Raw genomic sequence first — 7,528 nt, 5'->3', positions numbered from 1 at the left:
TCATTCGTTGTTTCATCTCCAGCTGTCGACAGGTGTTTTTCCATTAGAAGACATTTCTATGGATGGCTATATTAAGGGGACTAAAATTTTTTTTTTACTGTTTCTGAACTTTTTAATTTCTTTCTTTTTTTTTTTTTTTAGGAATGAATGCCCACTTGGATTTAATAATAGCTTATCTAGCACACAACTCCACAGCACAATACCAACAACAGAAGTGGTTTAAACTAGGGTAGAGAAGAAAGTAGTTATTAATACACCATAAGATTTCCTTTGTCTCCTTTTTTTTTTTTTTTTTTTTTGGTACCAGGGATCGAACTCGGGTCCTTGCGCTTGCGCAGCAGGCGGCGAAACCACTAAGCTAAATCCCCAGCCCTGTCTCCTTTTTTTATAATGGGAATTCAGCTCAAAAACAACTCCCCAGAATGTGTGTACTGTCCTCTGACCCACCACATTCCAAAGTTCAGACTTGGGATCCGAGGGCCTTATAACCTCAATTTTTAGTGATGTATCCTTCTCGGATGAGGAAATCATAGATTTTCCGGGTCTTGTTCACGTTTATCTTGATAAATGCTCTTGCCGGTGCCAGTCTCAAGTCTCCTTGCTTATTACATTCGTTCAGTAGAGCAGATTTGTATTCTAAATAGGCTTCAGGGACCAACCTCACCATCTGACAGAGCTCCTTTGCTTTTTCATTCAGTTTCTCTGTGCCAGGCAGGCCAGTAAGGTTCAAGGGTGGTGCACTCTGTCTACCTGAATTTGAAGCCATTGGAATGGAAGGACTCACTCCAGAATCAATGTCAGCTTGCCGGTGGAGCCACTGCTGGCATGCGCTGCTGTCCTGGATATGCTGGAGAACCTCAGAGGGCATGGTGCATTTAAGGTGCTCCTCCTTTCGTGTCTTCTTTAGGTGATCATATGTCTTGGCGCTACAAAAATTGGTAATGCCTGCTATCCTATATTCCTGAAGTCTCTTGCTTTCCCTTTGGAGTTCAAATTCCAGTTCATGGCTTTCAGTGAATTTGTCATGTTCCACTGGCCCCACAATTCTTGCAAATCGCCTTATTGTTTCATAAAGGTCTTGGACTTCCTTGGGATACCGCCTTTCCATTAGTTGAAATTTCCTAAGGTTGATTATTCCATGATTTCTTATAATTTTTGTCCATCTTTGTCTCTCCTTTAGCCAGGAATGATAGATTCTACCACAGCCATCTTTAGAGCATGTAAAATGTCCAAGTCATCTTCAACAAAATCAACGTCTCTCAAGTCCTTTCTGCATAATTGTCGAATTCCTCTATGAAATCTGCTCAAGCTGCCATGTATCCTGCCATGTCTCGAGAAAGCAAGGAGTCAAAGGTAGGTTGAGGAGGGTCATCTGTAGAGTGAAATGGAATGGCTGTGTCAGCAGTCTTTGCCTCCTCTGCTTGTTTCAGGTTTAGCAGGGTAGAAGCAAACAGAGGGTTATTGATGAAATGCTTCATGTAGTGCTTTTCACATTCCTCCTTGGTTTTGGTGCACATCTGATTGGCTACATCCTGCCAATTTCCAAAGCCACAGTCCATCACAGCTTCTAAAAGGGCCATTTCTTCTTGAGCAGTCCAGCTGGGGTCAAGAATAGGAAAGCCTGAAGTCATGTAGCCCAGGTTGGCTTTGAAGTCAAAGTGATCCTTCTGCCTCAGCCTCCTGAGTGCTGGGATTAAACACATGCACCACAACACCTGGCTGGCCTCTACTTTTGTATTCCTAAACCACCAAGTAGAAAATCTAGTCTCCTTGTTGGAAAGACAATGTGGGGAGGCCACATGGAGAGAGAGTAACTCTGAGACTACCTCTGAACTTTTTAATTTCAAAAGGACACAGATAAGTTAGACCCATTTCTTGTTGTGGTTATTCATAGCAAACTTCTCCAAACCTATGGCTTATGAATAAGAATCTATTTTTCTCATGAATTTGGTAATTGACTGGGTTCTGTTGGCAGACTTTACTTTAGAATCCCTCATGCGGATGCAGCCAGATGATGGCCAGGATTGGGGCCATCTTGGGCTTCTTCTCTCACACGTCTGGGGCCTGGGCGAGGCATGGGGAAGACTTCCACAGCTGGAAGCTGGAGCAGGAGGGTCTCCTTAATCATTTCTCCTTTTCTCTCCCTGTCATGGCTCAGGGTAGCTGAACTGCTTCCATGGCAGCTGAACGATCCCAGAGTGAGCATCCCAAGAGAAACCACCCACAGCTGAGGGCCCCTTTCTAACCCAGCCTCAGAGTCCAGGCAGCATTTCTCCCTCTGCATTCCATTCATTGAGGCAGTTCCAGTGCAAGGCAAGGGTCACAGCCTTTATCTCGTGGTGGAAGGAGTGTCCAAGAATCTGTAGACATGTTTTAAGCAACTATATTGCCTTCAAAAGGGATAGCAACCAACTGTTATATTCACATTTTCTGCATTCCTGGTTCTGTGACAAGGCTTTCCACTTCAGTCCTCTGGGTGAGAGCTTAGAAATATTGCGAATGAAAGACAGAGGATGATATTTATTTCAGTTTTTAGACTATGACCTGATAGAAGGCTGTCAGGAAGTATAGTGAGTTAGGCTGAATAGTAGCAGTTACAGAAGATTTTGCACTTGATACATACTGGGGACAGAATTCCAAATTTTGCAAATTATTTTTAGGGTCCCAAGTCAATCAAGTGCCTTTGAAACTCAATGATGGTCTAAATTTTATTTCTGTCCATTTTTCCAGGGTTGCATGAGAGATTCATCTTTAGCTTTGGGTCTAATATGGAGAGGAAAGGAATGTTATAGGGAAATTCCTGTGTATTGGATTTAGTATTAATGTAGTAGAATTATAAAAATAATAATTTTTTAGTTTATTCAAGTGAACAGGTTATTGGTCCACTTGTGTTTCTGTTGGTGAGTTTACAGAATCTGGGAGTTGAGGGAGCCAGTAGAAAATAATTTTATGCCTCTCTGGGAGTAGGACAGGGTAAGAATGAAACTTAAAAGAGTAATGTATCATTTTGCATCTGAGTCAGTGATGGTGACAACTATGTGGGGTGAGTGTATGTGAGCACATACACACGTGTTATTGTCTTATATAAGCTCATGAAAAGAGGAAAATAATAGGAAGTTAACAGCAGTTGTCACAGAGCAGCTAAATGCCAGCCTTTAGAATCAAAGCCAAGTCACCTTATTAGCAACACCTCAAAAAAGTTTCCTAATTTGTTTGACACTCTGTTTCCTCATCTGTAAATTGGGATCATATTTAGCTCATAACATTTTATGAAGGATTAAGTGAAACAAAATATGTTAAGTGCTTTGCTCAGTACATAGTACATGGTTGCTTCTCATTAAATACTAGTACGATATCAATCAGCCAGTCAATCAACCAATCTATCAACCAGCCAGGAATTGGAGTTCTGCATCCAGGTACCCAGCACCAGTCCCCATGCTTCTCTTCACATAGTTTTAAGGTCTCTGTGGTGTCAAATAAATCAGTTTCTCTACCCATGTGGTCGTAAAAATGTTGTAATTGATTGCATTTTTGTAGCCCAGGAGCCTCTCCTAGCCTCAGTTTTAATCCCTTGTATTCCACAGCACAGTGGAGACACTTGCAGACACTCCAAACATCTGCTAATTGGTTGGCTGGTTGACTGGTTGATTGAAGATCATCCTATACATATACAGCCTCAATTTCCTGTTTCCCAGGATTCCAAAGCAAAGTTGGCGTTCTTGCAGGAATAAAGCAATATTGTTTTTATTTTCCTTTGATGGGAGCCTTGAGTCAGTTCTGAGAGTCAAAAGTGACCAAGTCAGGGTAAGGCAATAGAGGCGGCTCAGGTGGCAGAGAGAAGCCAGGTGGGAGGGATCCAACCCAGAGGTATGGAACCAGGAAGTCCTTTAGTCCCGAAAGCACTTCCTAGGTGACGCAGATTCTGTAGCTGGATTTATCTGAGCACCTCTCTCAGTTTTAAAGCAGGTGTTTCTGGCCAGATTCCTTGCATGAGGGGAGCCTTTTCAAATGGCATCTGTTTAGTATCATTCAAACCCAGCAAAGCCTCAGGAGAGTCCAAGCAGGCTCTCTCTGCCCATTGTCTGGGCTGTCTCTTCTTTAAAGAGCCAGCTGTGTTTCCAAGAAATGTGTGCTCTCCAAAAAGGTTCCCTCAGTTACACAGTGGTCTACCACCTCGGGAAGAAGTGTCCAATGGAACCGAGTGGCTGCTGGTGTCACAGGCCTGGCAAGCAGGCTGCACTTGCCCCAGGATGGCTCTCCATCCTTCCCCAGTAGATTCTGATGAGGGAAGAAGAGCATGTTTTCACCCTGCTGTAAAAACAAGGAATTTATGAGCATGCCGGTGTGAAAAGAGGGGCTGGGGAATCATTACCAAAAGCATAAAAGATTAATTTTCCCTATAAAGTATCAGATGTCTTATAAATACGAGCCTCTACTGACTCCTTCTTCAAAAGCATATTTTTCTCCCCAATCCAGTAGAGCCTATTTCATGTTTAACAGAGTCAGAAACAGACTTGCACACACCTGAAGTGAGGCAGCAGCACTGAGGCACAGGAGGGAAAGGAGGAGACAGTCTCCTCCAGCTGCCCCTGGTCCAGAAGGAAGGGAGCAAAAAACAGGAGAGAAGGTAGAAGGAAGCAAAGAAGGAAAGAAGGAAGGGTAGGAGCGAGATGATGAGTCTCAAAGAAGCCGTGAAGGAGGCTATGGGTACCTGCAAATCCAGAAAAGAAGCAATGGTGAAGTGGAGGCTTTGTTCTCCTAAGATTCTAGGAATCTGGGGTGATTCTTCTCTTGATTATTAGAAGCTGTAAAAATGCTATTTTCATAACATCTATTTCTAAAAATTAATCCTAAGTTTGGATATAAGCTCTATAAATTCTTTCTCTCTCAACTCTAATTTGTGGATGTGGAAAAAGCATTTGAAATTGAGAGTTCTGGAAAACATTAAAATTTTCACTTACTTCTGCATGGTAAGCAGATGAACAAGCAGATGCTGAGTTTTTCTGGTATCAGCCAGGAAGATGATCTTTGCTTTTCTGAGATGCCAAGAGATGGTGGCAGTGCAGGAACTGGGCCCAGGGGAGGAGGTACTGCTGGGAGGATTTATCTTGGTGGGTGGGTGAGGAATAAATCTGTGTTGATTTATGTCCAACAAGGAGGAAGGAGCAACTTATTTCATTGTCAGTAAAAATCTCTATCAGAAATGATGGAGAGAGAGAGAGAGAGAGAGAGGAGAGAGGGAGAGAGAAGGTAGAACATAGATCAGGTACCACCAGTCGGTCACATGTTAATGGATCTGCAATTGGCTCAAACTGTGTTTGAATTGCAGGAAATTAAAATAAAGGATGAGCAATATTTCTAGCTACAAAAATGTATACAATTGGAAAATTGCTTTGCTAAAAATGAAAACAATTAGAAAAGGCAAGTTTCAAATTATCAATCATGGTCTAAAAGAACAAAAGGCACTGAACATATATTCTAATAAAGTGAAAGAAGAAATCAATAAATTTCTAGACACAAAAACTGGACCAAGAGGATATAAAAAAACTTAAACAGATAATAATAAGCAATGAGATTGAAGCAATAATAAAAATTCCCAACAAAGAACAGCCTAGAGAAGCTGAATTTTATCAGACTTTACAGAAGAATTAGCACCAATGCGCTTCAAATAATTATATAAAATAGAAAGTAAAACAATGCTTCTGTTGTGGTTTGGATCCAGATGTCCCCCAAAAGCCTCCTGTGTTCATAGGCTTGATGTAGAGTGTGTGAAGCTGGAATTGATTCATGATGCAATGCTAGGCTCAAGGGAACTAGGATTAAGGGTGTGAGTGCTATCTGCCCTGAGTAGTCTGAATAAAATAAAAGGGGCAGGGAGATGCTGTGAAGGCCCTATTGTTGCCTTTGCTACCTTGTGTACACCATGTTGTTTCTCCTCTGTGATGTCTGTTTGCCATCTCTGTCTTGGAGCCAGCCAACTATGGACTGAAACTTCTACAAACTCTAAGCCAAATAAACCCCTTCCCCTCTAACTTTGGGTGTCAGATATTCTGTCTCAGCAATGAGAAAACAGTAACTAATACAGCTCCCAAACTCATTCTACTAGGCCAACATCAAACTGGCTAAAGACACACACACACACACACACACACTGTAGACAAATATCCTTAATGAAAATAGACACAAAAATTGATAATAAAATACTTGGAAATAGAACTCAACAGCACATTAAAAAGATCAGACACCATGATCAACCTGGCTTCATTACAGGGCTGCAAGGATGGTTCCAGATATGCAAATCAATAAAATAATATGCCACATAGAATTAAGGATTGTTTTAATTGACACATAAAAACCTTTGACAAAATTCAACATCTCTTTATGATAAAAGCCAAAAGGAAACTAGGTATTGAAGGATCATACCTCAATATAGTAAAGACCATAAATAACAAACCCATAGCCAACATCATTCTGAAAAGAGAAAAACTGAAAGAATTTTCTCTAAAATCAGGAATGAGGCAAAGATGTCCATTCTCATAATTCTTATTCAATATAGTTCTTGAAATTTTAGCTGCAGCAGTTAGAGAAGAGAAATAAATAAAAGGATACAAATAGGAAGGGAAGAAGAGAAAATTATTCTTGTGTGCTGATGTTATGATCCTATACTCGAGACCCTAAAACCTCCACCAAAAGACTTTTAGAGTTGATAAATAAATTGAGCAAGGTAGCATGACACAAAATCAACATTAAAAATTACAATTGCATTCACAATAGCTTTAAAATATTCTTAGGGATCAATGTAACGAAGGAGGTAAAAGACCTTTAAAATGAAAATTTTAGAACACCAGAGGAAAAAAATTGAAGAAGACACTAGAAGATGGAGAGACGTCCCATGTTCATGGATCAGCAGCCAGATTGTTACATTAGCCATCTTACCAAAAGTGACATACAGATTCAATGCAATTCCCATCAAAATACCAATGACAATCTTCATAGAACTAGAAAAAAAATAAAATTCACATAGAAACACAAAAATCACAGAGTAGCCAAAGTAATCCTAAGTAAAAAGAGCAAAGCTGGATCATTACAATACTACAAAGCCATAGTAACAAAACAGGATGGTACTGGCACAAAATAGACACATAGACCAATGGAACAGAATAGAAGACACAGAAGCAAACCTAACTGGCATCTACAAATATCTGATCAGGGATGAGAGAGCCAAAACATATTTGTTAAAGACAACCTCTTTAATAAATGGTACTGAGAAAATTGGATATCCGTTTTTGGAAAGTTGAAACTAGATCTCTCTCTCTCTCTTATTCTGTACAAAAATCAATTAAAAATGGATCAAAGACTTAGGTATATGATCTGAAACTTTGAAACATCTAGTAAAACACAGGGGAAACATTTGAAGCCATAGGTACGGACAAACACTTTCTGAGTAGGACTGCAATAGTACAACAAATAATAGCAAAATTAACATAAAGGACTACATCAAATTAACAAGTTTCTGCACAGCAAGGGA

The 7,528-nt window shown here is 40.4% G+C and overlaps 1 pseudogene; it reads right to left on the bottom strand.

Annotated features, from left to right (window-relative positions):
* Positions 1 to 482: 482 nt before the first annotated feature.
* Positions 483 to 1,631, bottom strand: LOC101721057 (transcriptional adapter 2-alpha pseudogene; annotated as a pseudogene).
* Positions 1,632 to 7,528: the final 5,897 nt, after the last annotated feature.

Source organism: Heterocephalus glaber, unplaced genomic scaffold (assembly GCF_053883595.1).
Source record: "Heterocephalus glaber isolate CG9 unplaced genomic scaffold, H.glaber_assembly_v1.0 deba00001481, whole genome shotgun sequence".
Classification (NCBI taxonomy): domain Eukaryota; kingdom Metazoa; phylum Chordata; class Mammalia; order Rodentia; family Bathyergidae; genus Heterocephalus; species Heterocephalus glaber.
The sequence above is the reverse complement of the archived record's forward strand: the minus strand, read 5'-3'. Positions and strand labels throughout refer to the sequence as shown.